The sequence below is a fragment of the Bombus pascuorum genome, chromosome 1 (assembly GCF_905332965.1).
Source record: "Bombus pascuorum chromosome 1, iyBomPasc1.1, whole genome shotgun sequence".
NCBI classification, from domain to species: Eukaryota; Metazoa; Arthropoda; class Insecta; order Hymenoptera; family Apidae; genus Bombus; species Bombus pascuorum.
The window spans coordinates 22899532-22916317 of record NC_083488.1 but is presented as its reverse complement, the minus strand read 5'-3'; the positions used below and the strand labels follow the sequence as shown (position 1 = coordinate 22916317).

At 36.4% G+C, this 16786-nt stretch overlaps 1 protein-coding gene across 1 annotated transcript in view; it reads left to right on the top strand.

Annotated features, from left to right (window-relative positions):
• Positions 1-3018: 3018 nt before the first annotated feature.
• Positions 3019-16786, top strand: part of LOC132908412 (semaphorin-2A) — a 564200-nt gene continuing 550432 nt past the window's right edge. The window contains exon 1 of the mRNA XM_060962447.1: positions 3019-3772. The gene's annotated coding sequence lies outside the window, so the exon portion shown is untranslated. The remainder of the gene's footprint in view (positions 3773-16786) is intronic.

Here is a 16786-nt window from a genome sequence, read left to right as displayed (position 1 = left end):
TACAGTGGAATACCCAAAAAGGCCATCGACTCGTAATAGTAAATTTTCAAGTAACAGAGAATTTATTTCCAAATTGTTGGCAAAGCTATCACCGCTGTGTTGCTAGATATTTGGCATTTTCGATCAATTCGGTACCCCAGAGATCGCGGAAAAATGAGCGATCGATAGCAGCCGCGAGAGTGCGTGCGAGCCGTGATCAACGAGTTAACAATTGCGACGATTCATCTATCACGCCATACTCTTATTATAGCTATGTTACCACGATAAAGCTCATCCTAGCAGGCAGGTTAACCCAGGCCATGGTATACCCACTGAATTCCATTTAATGTTAAACCGGTGGCAGAGGGAAAACGTAACTGGACACGAGGCCGAGCGAGATAGCTGACTGAATTATGTTTTCCAGTACACAACGGCACGCTGGCCGATAAGCAATCGTAAGAATTACAATAGCACCTAATATATAAATTTAGATAACAGACGATATTTCAACGCGCCTGCGTTCTATCGCCATGATTCGTAGAGCAAAAATATCCCCTTCTCCCCAAAATAGATCTCTCTAGTATTCCTTTCGTTTCTCCACTCTACGACGAAAATAAATAAATAAATAATTCCTGCTGTGTAAAATATTCCAGCGATTTCGCGGCCGTCGCGAAACGCAGACACAACTATGCGCCGTCTGGAAGCAGAATGCATTACCGAATGTTTCGGAGGCTTCGTAGAATATTCGAAATTGTTTGCAATCCTTTCTTTCGTTGTCTGCTGGAATATTTGAAGAATCAAGTCGTTTGATTCCTACTTAAATTCGAATGTAATTTGTGTAAAAGGTGAATCCAACCATTCAGTTTTACTATTATTACGTTTTGCATTATTAGAATACCTATTTCATTGAAATGCATAACAATGTCATACAATTTTTAGAGTGCGTTTTAGTCTTTTATGTAGCAATTAAAGTAGCTAGGAATTTTTTTGTACTTTTATTTCCTCTTTTTATATGTTCTAATTTTCTTCTACCACAATTTTATATTACATTCACTCATAAACTGTACGAATATTTTCTGCAGTTTATAGAATTTTTTTATTCCTATATATCTATTGAAAGTTTAACGCCTGATGTATGTTTCACCGAAGAATATATTAATGTGCAATTGTAACACAATTAAAATAGTACGATCTATGTGCAATCTTGCGTGTGTATTCCTTTGTATTCTAGGAAATGCAGCGATTTCAGGGAATAAGGAAAGAAATACGTGTCACGTAATGATGTAAAACCTAATGGTCAATCACAGAGCGAGCCATTACCATTTGCGTAGCTCATTTTTTACGAGGCTGTCAGGTTGGCGTACGACGCCAGGCACTTGCTAGTTAAATTATTTCGGATTTATGTCGGTTAGAGCTATAGCTCTTTTCGCCGAATGCTTCGACAATTGCAAGTTCGGGGAATGCGTTGACGACAGAAGAAATGAAAATGCCAAGTGGGATCTACAGAAAGACATTTAAAGTGAAAAATTGAAGAGAAACGCCAAAATGGGGAAGAGACGAGGAGATATACAGGAAAAGCTTAGAGAAATGGACAGATATTCAAACATAAAAAATGTGCGAAGAATTGAAGCAAAATTACGTTGCTTCTTCAATTATAGATTGATATTTCGATTCATACGCAATATATAGTACTTTATAGAATTTCATACACTTTGCGGATATTTTATGAACAACTATTTATATAGAATTATTGACATTGTTGGATACAAATTGAACGATGATTCGGTATTTATACAGATCGATACGATTATAGATTTATTCTTCAATAACATATATGCATAAATATGAAATTCATGGAATTTTTAAAAAACGGTAAAAGTAATACAGTTGAGCCATAATATATGGTTGAATGAAAGTGAATTAAAGAATGAGGGCAGAACTTTTATTGGCGCATTTAGCACTTTATTTATTCACTCATATTTAATTAATTTTCATTGCTCGTATTTAATGGTATATATTGTTACGATATGTTTAAAACTGTTTTCCAATGTTATATATTTTTCGATTGAGATATAAAATGAATAGACATATCCATTGAAACTCCGAGTAATATACAAAACGATTCAGATAATACTTATTACGAGGTAACTTGTTGGAATTAATATTTAATGTCTCGTTATTTCATTGAATATTTTGTTTAATACATCAATTCAGCGTATTAACAATTCATACGCACGTAGGCACAATTACTATGTAAAATATACGTTAAACGCATAATTTGTATGCACTAGAGTAAAATACAATAACGAGATGTTTAAAAGCGTAAAATTCAATGACAACAATTAAATATCGATGAAAATAGCCACTCAAGCATATTATATAGACAAGTAATTAACATTACATATTGTATATCATACTAGAAGAAACAATGATTGAATGTTTCCCGATTAAAAGCAATAATATGATGATTTTCACATTCTATTTGTAAATTTAGATTTTTTTGCAATAACTAACTTTGATGTTTTCGAACAACATAACCTACAAACGTCATACCAGCTAACAATACGGGCATATATAATAATTAAACAGATAATGTGATTACAGATCTAATATTTAGATTACATCATAATTAAACTTACCTTATGCTGATATTTGTAATGTTTCGCGATTATATCACGCCTGTAATTCTTCTATATCGCTCATTCACTATTGTTCTTTACTGTTATCTCCCTATTATTTTCTTACCTTTGATTTACTTTTACGATACTACAATTTCACAACGCAATTTCACTGTCACACTTTGTAACACGATTTCAAATTCCGATTTAATTATTATGTTTATGATGTTGATTAATACTTAATTATATAATACGATATAGCTTAATCCCGCGCACACGATTGCCATATTTGACAATTACGTTGTCTCATTAGGCGTATCGAGATATCGAGATCCTCGACTCCCACCCGTTATGTGAAGCTTTCCTTTACGGTTTGTTTATGTCGCATGCGCACTATTTGCCTCAAGAGCAGCAGACGCTTGGTCACTCTTCCAGTCGTCGGGAAGCGTGCGGATGTTTTACATCTCTTGTGACTTGTTCGTGAAATTTGCCTCGAAACGAATATCAACAGTATCGAATTGCGTATGTTATCGGTGTCGTATTGATTCCTAGCCATCGTTTACCGGCAGGAAAGTGTGTCGTCGTTTGTATCGTGCGAAGTTTTCGGTGAATCAAACAACTCTCGTTTTGGCGCGAATATCGCGGATAACCTCACAATCGAACGCCAATTGTTTCGGCGCTGGTGAATTGAAAAGACGCTGAAATACGTGAAATGTGTTATTCTCGTACGAATGTGATCGAAAATGTGGCGAAATATTTGATTAACGCGTTACGAATGTAGAGGTATCGCTTTTACATGTGTTTCCATTTAATACGGTTAATAATTGATGATATAATAAAAGTGCGAAGATTGACAATTCCTATGTAGATTGAAAGGTTATCGTATTTCAAATAATCGAAATAGATATTTATGGAATAATTCGTATATAGTAGTTTTTTGGTGTGAATGATGTATTATTAATTTATGAAAAATAGGTCATTATATCGGATCACGAGGATATTTGTTACGTTAGCTAGAGAAACTCGTTGACTCGAATTCAATAATATTCAGAAACGTGTGTGAATTGATGAAACTTTGCGTGTAATGCCAAACTACGGCGGAAACTTTAGAGATTAGTACAACGTGAAAGGATTACAAGGATCGTTGTGTTGGAGCACTGTTCAACGCGTCAGTGGTAAGTCGTATTATGTTAAAATGTCTATTTATTTAACTAAAAAAACGTACAAAATTATTTGTCGTGTATCATGCTAGTTTAGTATATTTAACAGGATATATCGAAGATTTCTGTTTGTATGTAATTCCATTGATTTGTATCACGTTTTCTGTTTACGTTTCCTGTTTACGTTTTTTTTGTACATTAGCAAGTTTTTAAGCACAAACGATTTTGTAATAAAGCACTCAATATACATACGTATGTATAAAACATTCTTATTCATATATACAGATATTCTTAATGCCATATTTTTAATTAACAAAAATCAAAGGACCGACATTTTATCGAAAAATACTGACCACGCGTTTAAAAAATATTCTACTATTCGACCGAAAACCGAAGAAAATCGTTATTCGGAAATTTCTCTGACCACGTCGAAGCAAACGTTTCAAACGAAATGTTCGTCCGTTTCATATCGCATTTACACTTAATGGATTTTCGATACCACGTGAAAGCGCATCGCGGGTAAACGCCACTATTCCTCTTTATTCGTTTCTTCATAATTATCTCTTCAATTAATTAAACGCACGCAATTTCATAAAATGTATATATGTATGTGTATATCTTTTTTCGTGAGGATATTAACGTGTCTACCGCGCACAAAGCATTTGTTTTTCAGCGACATGCGGAGCCATTTTATTTTTTTTCATACCTTCGGGTCATGTAGGTAGCGTTATTATCGTAGCTCAGCACAGGGGGGCTGGCTAATTGAAATTCGGATAATGGACGAATCGATGAACGCTACCGTTGCTTCGGGCGAGAACGTCGTTTTTGTCGACATCGTTACGCGGAATTTAATTTTCATGCCTCGCTAATGTTACCACGACATTCTCTGCACATCGGCCCGCCATGGTGTTTCTATCGGTCCGTCTGAAGGGTGTTTCGTGAATCACGCCCAAGTTCCTTCGCGTTATCTTAATTTCGCCAAATATCCACGGTAATTATTAGATTTTAGCGGTAATGACTTTTCATTGACAGTGATTGGCCGTTCACTAGGCGAGGTTAATTGATTCATTAAACGGGTAAGGTCGTCCCTGAAATCCTGAGGGATCGATGGCTTGCAGAGGTCTCGTTAGCGTCCTTAGCTTGTTTAGGTGCTGTGAATCATAGCCGAGTTCACGGATAACAATATTTATATACGTCCAATGTATACCAGGAGAAAGTTTCTGTCTAAGGGCAATCTTATTTATTAAAGGCCAGAATAGGGGTATTTTGGTTGGTTATTTTATCTTTATTGGTCGAATAAAAAGGTATTGATACAGTGAATAGAATTTACGGCTTTGCATGCAGAAAATCTCTAAATCTGTAGATAATACGATAATTATAATTACGTAATACCATGAGTTGGTATATTTAATCGCGTTCAATGTTGTATTTACACAAATAATAACAGCAGATTAAAATTATCGTTACTATATTCTGCATGCTGCAAAATTACTGTTCATGTTGTAGATGCTTGCTCGGATTGTAAATGTTTCTAACCAAGAGCAATACCAATAACATCAGTTCATTAATTAAATTGACAATCTGAATAATATTGCGTAACTGTATGGCCAACGATTATTACGTAATAATATAATACAATTTCTTCGCTCTTTATTATACATCACTTTTTTTACTTCAATTATGATTTCAAAATAATATGTTATAAAACACATATACATATATACCACGAAAGAACTTCACGATTTATTATACTACGTATTTCGAAACGAAACTTTTCGTATTAAGCAAGTTGCTTCTAATACATCAGTATAAATACTCCGATCAGTTGCATCGCTACTACACAACTATACATTGTGAAAACTGATACTCCGACGGAGTTTCTACCGGAGAAAAGCTTAGGTGTGTCGTGCATAAATCACCAGACAGTTTCCACTTAGATTCTACAATTTGGTTTTGTCCAGCAGCGGTGGCGTCGGCGTACGGTATTAACGATAGCTACACGATTAATTTCCAGGGTCGTGCTCGTGTGACACTCGAAATTCGCATACGCAAGCAACGTTTGCCAGTAGGGGTGGGAGGGAGAGGGTGAGGGTCGATTTTGCAACAACGACTCAGCGCGTTTAGCGTCTTCCCGCGTGCCACTGTAATAAAGAGCTTCATAATTTAAAGTGACCTGTCTAGATAGGGACTTATAAATTGTTTCGGCTGGCAGGGTGGTCAGCATTATCGCGTCATCGGAATTACGAATGCTAGCAGGCTTCCCAAACCTACTTTTGCCTCCACCTCCTCCTATACACACCCTTCGTGGAGTATGGCATCTTTATTGTTTTCCACGTAGTTATGGTATCATCCCTCGTGCGTGCATGGTATTCGAATGGAGGTCCGGATTCATTGCGAGGACCCGTTGGCTGTATTTCGAGTGAAACGTTGCGCGAGATAGCCATTTCAATAGATACTCCGTGCACCGCATACCGGTAATTAGAAGCAAATATTCATACGGGATGGGAGTTCATGAATAACGACTTTTGCTGGAAAACTTTCGGTGATCGATTTTAGGATTGTATTTGCCAATGGGAGAATTGGCGATGTTCTAAATTCGAGGATTTATAGAAATCGAATTATTTTCAGAATAATTTGGTGGAATTAATTTCAGAACAATGACTTGCGCAAGAGCGTTCATTTAATAGGTCTAACGTATTTCTGGTATAACAGAATAAGATTATTTCAACCAGTTTAGGTTTCTGAGGATTTGGGAATATCTAAATGTAAAACGAAATAGAATAGTGACGTGTTTGAAGCCTCGTTAAATCTCTTACGTCTTTCGATTTTGAAATAAATTTGTTTTAATACAAAATGTAAACCGTTGGCTCTTATTCGAGTTATTACCGGGTAACATGAATATTCGATCCAAGTTGTATTACATTAAACTACATTTGCACGAAATTTAAGTAGGTAGTTATAGTTTAGCGGATGAGAGGTATTATTATTCAAAATATATTGTATAGAATATACGCTTTCGCGAAATATTTAAACATCGATTGATGGATAGGTCATATACATGCATATTATATTCTTCATTCCAGTACCTTTAGTCGAGAGATGTGTTGCCTTATCCTATTCAAAAATTTATCCTGATAGTCCACCGACCGTTCTGTCAGAATTCAAATCGAAGGGATGATCGAGTTTTTAAATATGCATCGATCGTTCCGCCGTTTGAAGAGTTTTGGAGGAAGCAAAACGCGTCATATCGTAGACATCTTACGTTAGTAGTAAGCGATAAATTTTTCAGAGTTTTACGAGGCAGCAAGGAAATATACGCGATTCATACAAGAGAAGCCGTTTATACGCAAGGAAAACACCTTAGGATACAAGATATATCGATGCACCTTTCGTGTGAATTGATGTATATTCTTCCTTCCTCACTATGTTTTCACTATTCTTTTTCACTTCTGTCTCTCTTTGTACCCTTTCAACTTTCGATACAGCTGTTTTCTCGCTGTACGAAATTCACGGACTTATTTGACCGCTTACTTTCCTTTTGACGAAAATGTTCCTTTGAAGTGCGAAAATTTGTCTTCACCGTTACACAGAGGAAGATGCTGCGCGACTATAATTCCGTTACTAACCTCTCTGCTTTCTTGAACATTTCTCGTACACTATACACCCAGATACAGGCCATCGTGGAATAGAACAAACCCGACAAGCAGAAAATGTTAATACTTTCTTCTTCTTTTTCCGCCAACCATTTTTGTCAACAAAATTTCCCAGCTTTCTCGCGTCTAGGTTAAGAGTTTTCTATCTACAGTTACCAAAACGCGAAACTCCAGTCAAGGATCGCCTACTTTCGAAGGTTTCGCCGTTTTCTTCGACACAGAGATACAACGAAGAAGCAGGACTCCGAGCTCGTACGGCTTTTTCGTGTTTGCGAGTGTCTGCTGGAAGGGAAACGAGTTCCGCGAACTTAGGCGGAGAGGGATGCTTCAGTTTCCGCGTTGCGAAAAGTTCCTCGATCCCCGAGAGGTCCGGGAATCTGCGTTCTTAGCCCGAGACGTTTCCATTGAAAGCTTTCTTTTCGGGTCGCACCTGACGGATCGACTTATCGCAAGTTTCGCCGTTCCTTCTCCGTTCAATGCGGACGGAGGGATAAAATGGGTGGGCGCGAACGAGTTCGAGCTGGGGAAAAAAGGCAACGGGGTCTCGTGGAATACGAATTCTCCCGAATAAGAATAGGATCTGGATACTCAAGGTCGACAAGCAGCTAAGGGCGAGAAATAAAGTTAGTTAGAAACCGGCGAGAAGTAGCGAAATATTCCGGTGAGATTGGAAGAATTCCAGGAATACGGAGAAGCCACGAGACTTCCACTACCGTCGGTGAATAGATTAAAGATTAAAGAAGAGCTGCGAAGAGGATTTCGAGGTTTTATTAAATATTCAACTACCCCTGCGTTTATAACATAGATATTGGTTATAGAAAAACTGGAGGAAAGTCTGTTATCTACGAACTTGTTACTGCTTCAGTCCTTTAGAAAATTGAAATTTAAGCTGCTCCTGTTGAAAGGCTTGGAAAAAGCTACAGTCGCTACCTTCTCCACGTTATTAATTGTACGTATTCGATAATACGTAATATGTCCACGTTAAAGATAACAAATTCTACGAATCGTCGAATTTCCCAATATTTGAAGTAGAATTATTGATAGCCGCGTAAAAGTTAATTTGAGTTTGTTTTATTCAAGCACTCGATCGAGGTTGCATTTTAGAGCATACATATAATGCTAAAATAGAACACGAGTTAACATAATGTAAAATTGGTTAATTGAGTAACATTGTTCAATTTTCAAAGTGATATTGGCGAACCACCATGGCAAACATTTCAACAGGTTATCCTCAGGGATACCGACAGATTTAATGTACATGCAGGAGATTAAAAAATTTCCATGTAATTTACTATCTCCGTGTAGCGAGGATGTAAACAAAAGAAATAAAAAATTCACGTCGTAAATAATCATATCTTATAATTGCGAGTTCACTGTGCCGCAAACCAGTTCTTCGTTTCATATTTTATAGATACGAAATTCCATATAATTTGTTCCATTTCATGAAACTTCAGACTTCATTTTCAGGATGTGTCCAGCGAATGTACCATCTAAGAATATTGACACGAAGGATGTTCGTATTGAGCTTTTCGTAACACGCGTGGAGACCTCAAAGGTCTCGGTAAAGGACCCTACACGTAACCTTACTCCTATCGTAAAAATGCAAAGCGTTCCGTGCGAATAAAAAGCTTCCCCCGATCGGTGCGAAGCTCATGAAACTTTCAGAAGAAGCGACTATAGCGCCACCAGAAGCATTGCGTACAGAATGCGTTCACGATGTATACCTTCTTCTCTCGCCATTTTTTCCTTTCTTCTCTTCCATTTCGTATCCGGCCGGAAGCGCGGGGTTTCCGCTGCAATGCGTTACGTGACTGCGTTCGTACTTTCTCAACCGACGATTTCACCCGAGTAGCTTTGCACTTCCTTGTGGCATTTCCTTTGAGAACTTAATTCTCCTTCACTGTGAGCTTTACTCTCGGAACCTTCGTTTAATAAATGATCAATTGTATTCAACAGGGAAAGTAAGTACGTAAAGATCTGCGAGACATTCTTCTTTGTTGGAACTTCGTTTCACGTTTAAACGTGGCGTGGTATTATTTTTCTTTCGATAAAATAATTCATAAGGCACTGTTTACCGTTGTTCTTTCATTAGGACTTATCGCCGAAAAGAATAGAAAATTATATTGTAAGTAATAAAATAATTTCGTAAGAGGCAATTATTCTTGTGGAGAAAGGGGAAATAGAAAATAGAGATTCATCTTAGTTAATACCAATTTCAGGTAGATAATGCGAAGTATTTTTTTTTTTTATAGACTTCTTCTTCTAACAAAATCTCTTTTCTCGGCGTTAGATAGATACGAGTGATTTAACACCATTTCTTTTCCATTTGCTTGGCTGATTTCTTATTTTCTTGAGACGAAGAAGAGTTATTCGGAGAATATGGATCACCGACATTAACTCTATTTCTTGAGATTCGTAAATCTCAGTCTATTATACAATAAATCTTATTTCGCCGAAAGAATGGCTATATTCTTCAATTTCTTGCATCGAATTCAAGAAGCTCTGGATAAATGAAAAAGATAGATAGAAATGATAGAAATTGAAGCAGAAAGGAGAAGTTCCATTTTGCTTGAAATATAAATTTCATCGGTCAATACAATTATTTAATGAAATATTTTTCCAATATTTTAAGTATCTCTTGACTCTACTAATTTAGTTTTTACCCTCTTTTAACGCTTCTCTGATCATCCGTATTTCTCCTTACAATTTTCTTCGATAGATTTGATCAAAGACATCCAGAAAGACTTTTTCGCGTACAGTTGTTAGAAGCTCTCTTACCTCTTTTCAAAACTCCTCCAACTAAAAAATGTAAAGAAAGGATACCAAAACACGAGGGGAATGATGATAATGGACATTACGTGTACTCTTTTAACTTGATCCTCTTTGTACCTATTTTCTTTACTATTTTAAGATCAAAGAACCTCCCTCATTTTGAATCTGTACATTCTTTCGTTATTGTAAAACTTTTGAACAATTTAATTACTGTTAAATACCGTAGTGTACGTATGATACTTCATTTTGACTTTTCTCTTCTTTACATTTCTCTTGAGTTTTTTGACTTCATATAGTTCCTTTTTTCCTCCCCACGGAGGAAAGAAACCTACCCCTGTACCTTGTAATCCACAAGGCAGAGATCTGCTTTTCTTGTTCGACGGATCTCCGAACGAGTTTCTTTTATTTCGTCGGTACTGTTACCGGAAATCACGATGCACGTGGACTGTCTTTCACAACGAGAAACGTGCCAGCCTTACCCTCCATGTTTGACAATTCGTCAGAGAAAGGGAGGGGTATACATCCGATAGTAACAGAGACCTTGCGTGCTAAATTCTGTCTTTTTGGTCGTTTCTTTTCTTCTTGTTACAGCTTGCCTCCGGATGACGAGGTTTCGTGACAGAGCGCTACGTGACGGTCTCTATACTCGTTTATTCGACCTAGCCGATCTTTCTGTTTCCTTATATCGCGAGGATACCGATGGAAACGCCAACGAGAAAGAACGAGCCCGATCAGAAATTGTTCCTTTAACTTCAGCCAATACGTGTTGTATTTTTGGTGAACCGACAGTTACAGTAATTGAAACTGTACGATACGAAGGCTACTAAATTACTCGAAGGCGTTCCGCTAATTTCATTCTTTTGTTCTGAAATCTGTCCATTTTTCACGAACTTGAGGTTGAAACATAAATCTGGATAAACTTGACGATATATTCATTGAGATATGTACTTTTAATATTATAGCTGTAATAATATCATATTTGAAATTGTTCCTTAATATCTTTATGTAGATTATTGCAAACTATTTTATTGCAAATATCTGAGCCTAATTTAAAAGAAACTGTCAGTATATATGTACATGTTAATCGCAAAAGACCAAGCATTCATGATACGTGAAATTGATAATGAACTTAATGACTTTAATTTTCTATTCGTCTTGCAAATCCATTAAAACAAAAAGACACGTCCTTTATTTCCCACCAATAAAAAGCTTCCTATGTGTAAATAAATGGAAGGTGGTTGAGGGACAATTTCATTGTGGAGCAACAATTTCTTTTGAAGCTGGAATGGCCCACCGGTGGGGCAGAACGAGCCGATGCGTGGAGCTAAGGCAGTTAAGATGTTATCGTATTTCGTTGTGGCTAACTCAAGGGAATATCCTCCAGTACCCTTCTCGTCCTGTTTCCTTTCCCGTTTCTCTTAGTCTCGGCGAGCCGGTGCAGCCCCCACGAACCGGCCAGTCCGATTCTTATCGATTTTGGCCTCGCCACCTCCAATCGCGATAGAGTTTCGCCTTTCTTTTCGCCTTGATACCCGTTTTCTTCCATTGCTTCCCAAATCGCACTGAATCTTCTTAATGGGCCGCTGTACTACGCATTAATGTCAGATGCATTGGTTTCCAAGTTTGACCTGGTTTCTGAAATATCGATGTCATCATTCAGAGTGTTTCACGATTCCTCGACGTCAAAAGTTATGGGGTTCTTCGCCGTGATTTATCGTTGCATAAGTTCGTATAATTATTCCATTATTCAAATATGAATATTATAATTTCTTTGCCATTTTTTCTTCATAACGAAAACTGTTTATTCGTTCGTTCGCTAAACTTTGGTAATGATTGATAGCTAACGATCGTTCGACAGTACCTTTAGCTAGTACCTTTCTTTATCGACTTTAATAATCGATTGTTAGTATCCCATTCAGGTCTGACACATTTAAACAAAAAGAGCATTACATTTACGTGGCGCACAGGGGACCTCTGTTATCTCGATGGCCCAAGACCTTTATCTTCGATCTTGCAAAGGCTCCACGGATTGATCTTTCACTCCGTGCTATTGTTATGTCTTTCGAATCTCCTTGATAGCCGAAGGGCAGATGTAGCGCTTAATACAGCGATCATTACTTTTAGCTTCTTCCGAGTTTCCTTAAGATCTTCACGGATATGGAGACTAATAGCTTTCCCGGATCGCTATAACTCCGGATTAAAACGGTGATTCCAGACGATCAGAATCGCGTCGATCGAAAGCTACACCCTTTAAAGCTACACCCTTTGTCTTGTCTTTCTATTTTTTATAGAAGACTTTCCTACGTATAATCTCTCGAGATGGTTTAATTCTCGTAAATCTTCTTTTTTCATTTAGGTTTAGATAGATTTTGGTATAGAAGATTTAATGGTCAAATTTGATCAAAGACAACTATGGCCTGTCATTCGAATCATAAATCCGCACCCTCCGACGAGAATTTCGTTTTATCACCGAAGAAAATGGATGTCGCCGATTTAGCTTCCACTCTGCTACACATTTTTCTTACTTTTTCCGGTGTACGTATATTCGTATTTCTAGACTTAAATTTTACGGTCTTATTTCTTATACGATACTTTTTCTACAACTTTTATTGCAGAAGATATTGTATTTGTAATGTAGTGTATAAATAGTATAGTGTATAAGTTATTAGACAATACTTTAGGTACTATTATCTGTTGATAAAGATTGTAGTAAAGATAGAGAGAAGCACAAAAGTATCCATTATTTTTACAGAAATAATTTCTTCTAAATAAGAAATCAAATATTATATAATTAAATAAGAAATCGACGAAAGATCAATTATTAATCATGGCAGGTATAATATCTTTTCACAATTATATTTATTTGAAGATTTTTTCAATTATTCTTCGCGTCTAAATAATCTTATACTCACAGAATACTGTGTTTGACATTGCACGAGTTGATTGATCAATTTAACAGCATGAACTTCCTTGTTCATATTAATTCGATGATTATAGAGACAATAGAGACATAGGAAGACTTACACGCCCTTTCCTTTCCATGTATTTCTACGATGATTTAAGGGCTCAATGTTCATGATCAAAGGGCTTAGAGGGAAATCCTTTGTCTGCCGGCGCATGTGATTAAAGCAGTTCAACGATGTCTCTACATTCAGCCAATATAGCCTCAACTCTCCGTAGAGAATTTTCTAACGGAAAATAACATGGTTTCTCGTTTCCTAAACGCAACTCTGATATCACAACTGACTAATCGATCAGAGAAACCTTCTGACCATTCTATTACGAATGAAAAGCTGTATATTTTTCTGAAACATTGATACGTTATTGAAAATTCTGAAAATTTTCTATAAGCAGACCTGAGAAATTATTTTGTACCTTAATAAGAGTTACACACAGTTGGCGTTTGCGAGAGGTTTGTGTTTTATAACTTTAGGAGCCTTGGAAATTTATGTGATGGCAAAGGGGAAGTTGAAGTGGCGCGTAGAATTAGCGAATGGCGGGTGTAATTCCCGTGAGCGATTTAAGATGAAGGGAAATGAGTTTCCACCCCTTCGTTATTATTCACATGTAAATAATTAATATAAATTTAGGTTGCGAATATAGACTGCGTATTTCACGTTTATTTGCGTACACATAACTTCTTGGTAATTGGAATCTGGCTGACAGGATATTTCAAATATTAGTTACTTTAGTCAGGGCGAGTAAACTCTGGCCAAATTTGATTTGAACTGAAAAATTGATTACGAATTTGAATATTCAACTGGCGTGTATACGTCGAGTTAATCCTTGATATTCGTAGATATTTTATCTGCACGACTAACAGCCACTAGTTCGCTGACTCACTGGATCGATCTAGTCGTAAGTACAAAATAGGGAGAACGGGAAAGAAAGATATAACGATTAGCACACCGTAACCTAACGAGGAAACAATCCAGGAAGTAGAAAGGCGTGGTCAGATAAAATGGCCCCGATCCTCACTTTTACACAGGATTGGGTTTTCTAGTATCACTCGTCGTTCTTAATACCGACGATTAACACGAGCCAACTGTTTGTATCTCTTTGTGTCTTTTTGTGCGACATTACTTTTATTCCAAACTCGACGTTAATCCTCCAAATTAAGACAATTATTCTCCAGACAATTTGTTATAGTTTTTATTTATCTTTTTCGAAGGATACAAACGTTTATACTCATTACGAATAGCTCTCACGGTAACCATTCGTTAAGATATTTGTGAAAAATAAAACATGTACAATGCTTTTGAGGCAATATCTTTAATTTGAGGGAAATGTAGCTAAAGTTCATCCACGATAGGAAAAATTGCATGCTTGTAAATACTAAAATATCTTACTCATACAATTTATACGTAGAAATACGTAATCATAAGTTTGTAAATTAATACAATTTTGTAAATAAATCCAGATGTTATATTGCTTTTGAAAGAAGAAATGCATCTATACCACTGTTTCATTGGTTTTCTCTTTATTATCAAATACATCACAAATGCAGAATGTTTTATAACTCTGCAAAGGCCAGTAAATCTTCGTTTTAATCGGAACATATTTTCAAGCATTTTCAGTACCTGATCGTTCAACCAAGAATCGATTTGCATGACGCTTTACCATTAGATTTTGTAATTGGAGTTCGATTTAGCTGAAAATATTTTTACATTTACGCGATTCGACGTTAATATGTCGTTGCAATTTCTGTTCCCTTTAAAGAGAGAAGATACAGCCCGGCAGATAGGGAAGATTAACGCAACGTCACAGATAAATCGAGTAAAAAGCGGAAATGAAAGTGCTCCACTTTACAACGAGTTAACAATTTGAGCTTCGTCGTCGCGCGAGGAAATACACTCGTTTAAAAATCTTTGATGCCTCCCGTGAAGGAAGAAGTAGGTCGGTGCTTCGGGGCAAGAACCGAGGAGAATTAAGCTCTCGCCTCCTTTCGCGCCACCATTTTTCTACTCTCTTGGTCGTCCTCCGTTCGTATTCCTGTCTTGAACTCGTGTATACCTACAACATGCCTCGTGGCGTCCATTTTGCAGCAGAGTTTCGAATTTACATCGTCGTATTCCGCTTTGTTCCCAACTTTAAACCATCGCGTTTATTTTAAATGAAAAATAAAGGGATAACTGACGTTGTAATGATAAGATTCGTAAGATGAACGTGATATTTATGCAAAATGAACGTGATATTTTATTAATATCGATATAGTATTAGATTCAGTGAATTAAAGTTAGTTAAAACACTAGCACAAATTCGTAGAAGAAAATGTCTTTGCTCTACTGCATACGCTGCGGAGTGTCGAATATATCTTTATCTTCCGTAAAATCGATAAAATGCTTACTTTATGCAGGAAGAAATTCCATGAACTATCGTAGAAATCGTTTTGAACCAAAGTGAGTAAAAGAATTTTATATTTATCAAATATTAAACGTTAATAATAATCCGTTTATATCAATATTCGTTTGAAACTATTTCTTTAGATTTCTATCCTCATAGCTCACTGCATGTATTTCTATAACCCAGTAAGTTCCACGAACCTGTTTTCTTTTTCTTTTGCAACTGTACCTTTCTCAATAAAATGTTCTTTTCCCTACATTTTTGTGCAACAAGAAATCGATAATGGACTTCATACAATCTCTACTTTTTCCAGTTAAATCCCAAACTTGCTGAAATATGACACGTGCATGGAAGTAAAACGACAAAATACATATTTACAGTTTTCTTAAAAAAAGGCTAGGAAATTTTATATTTTATTCTGCTTTATATTTTCTATCGCACAATTGGGAAATTACTTATCCAAGAAAGAACACGATTAATTTAGGAACGATTCAACAATTCGCAACTTATTCTACAATTTAATATATTTTAGATATTTTAAGCCTACAGGCTTTGTTTCTTGTATATGTGGCTTATTTAATCCCAGCAACGAATACGTGTGTTTTACAACGTATAACATTCTAGCTGTTGTCTTTCTGGCGCGCAGTAGCTTCAGTGGCAATGAGATTAACTCGATTTGTCGAACGACAAGGGGTAGATGAAATACAATTCGGTGAAAACGGGCTCGCATGTTTGCACGTGAATAATTATGGCGTGTTGCGACGAGAGCATCTGCTGCAATCACTTGTAAAAACTGCAGAAAATACACGGACGATTCCTGCGATGTATAATCCTCTGCAGCGTCAATTAGTTCACGGTAAATTTGCGTTAACGGATCGGTAATTAGCAGGGATTTTTTTCCTCCCTTAAATAGTACTATTATGCGTGCACGATGAAAATTTAGTCAACGAGATGTCTGTTTTCGTTTTATTCATTTTGCATAGCACTTTATCTCATCATGTAATCGAAGCAAAATTCCCTGATATTTCTTGCATTTTTTGATGTATTCAGAAAATTTAATCTCGACCGTTTAATACAATTGTCTCTCTCTTTCATCAAGTATATTTAACTTAAACGTATTTCATTTTCGAGGACCATTGAGTGGAAATATTTCATGGAAAATTTTCCTTATTTAATACCTTCGAAATGTTAAATCGAGAATCTTTAATTTTCAGTTGTAATTTTTATCGCGACAGTAGTTCCTTTATCTGAAAGAAGAATT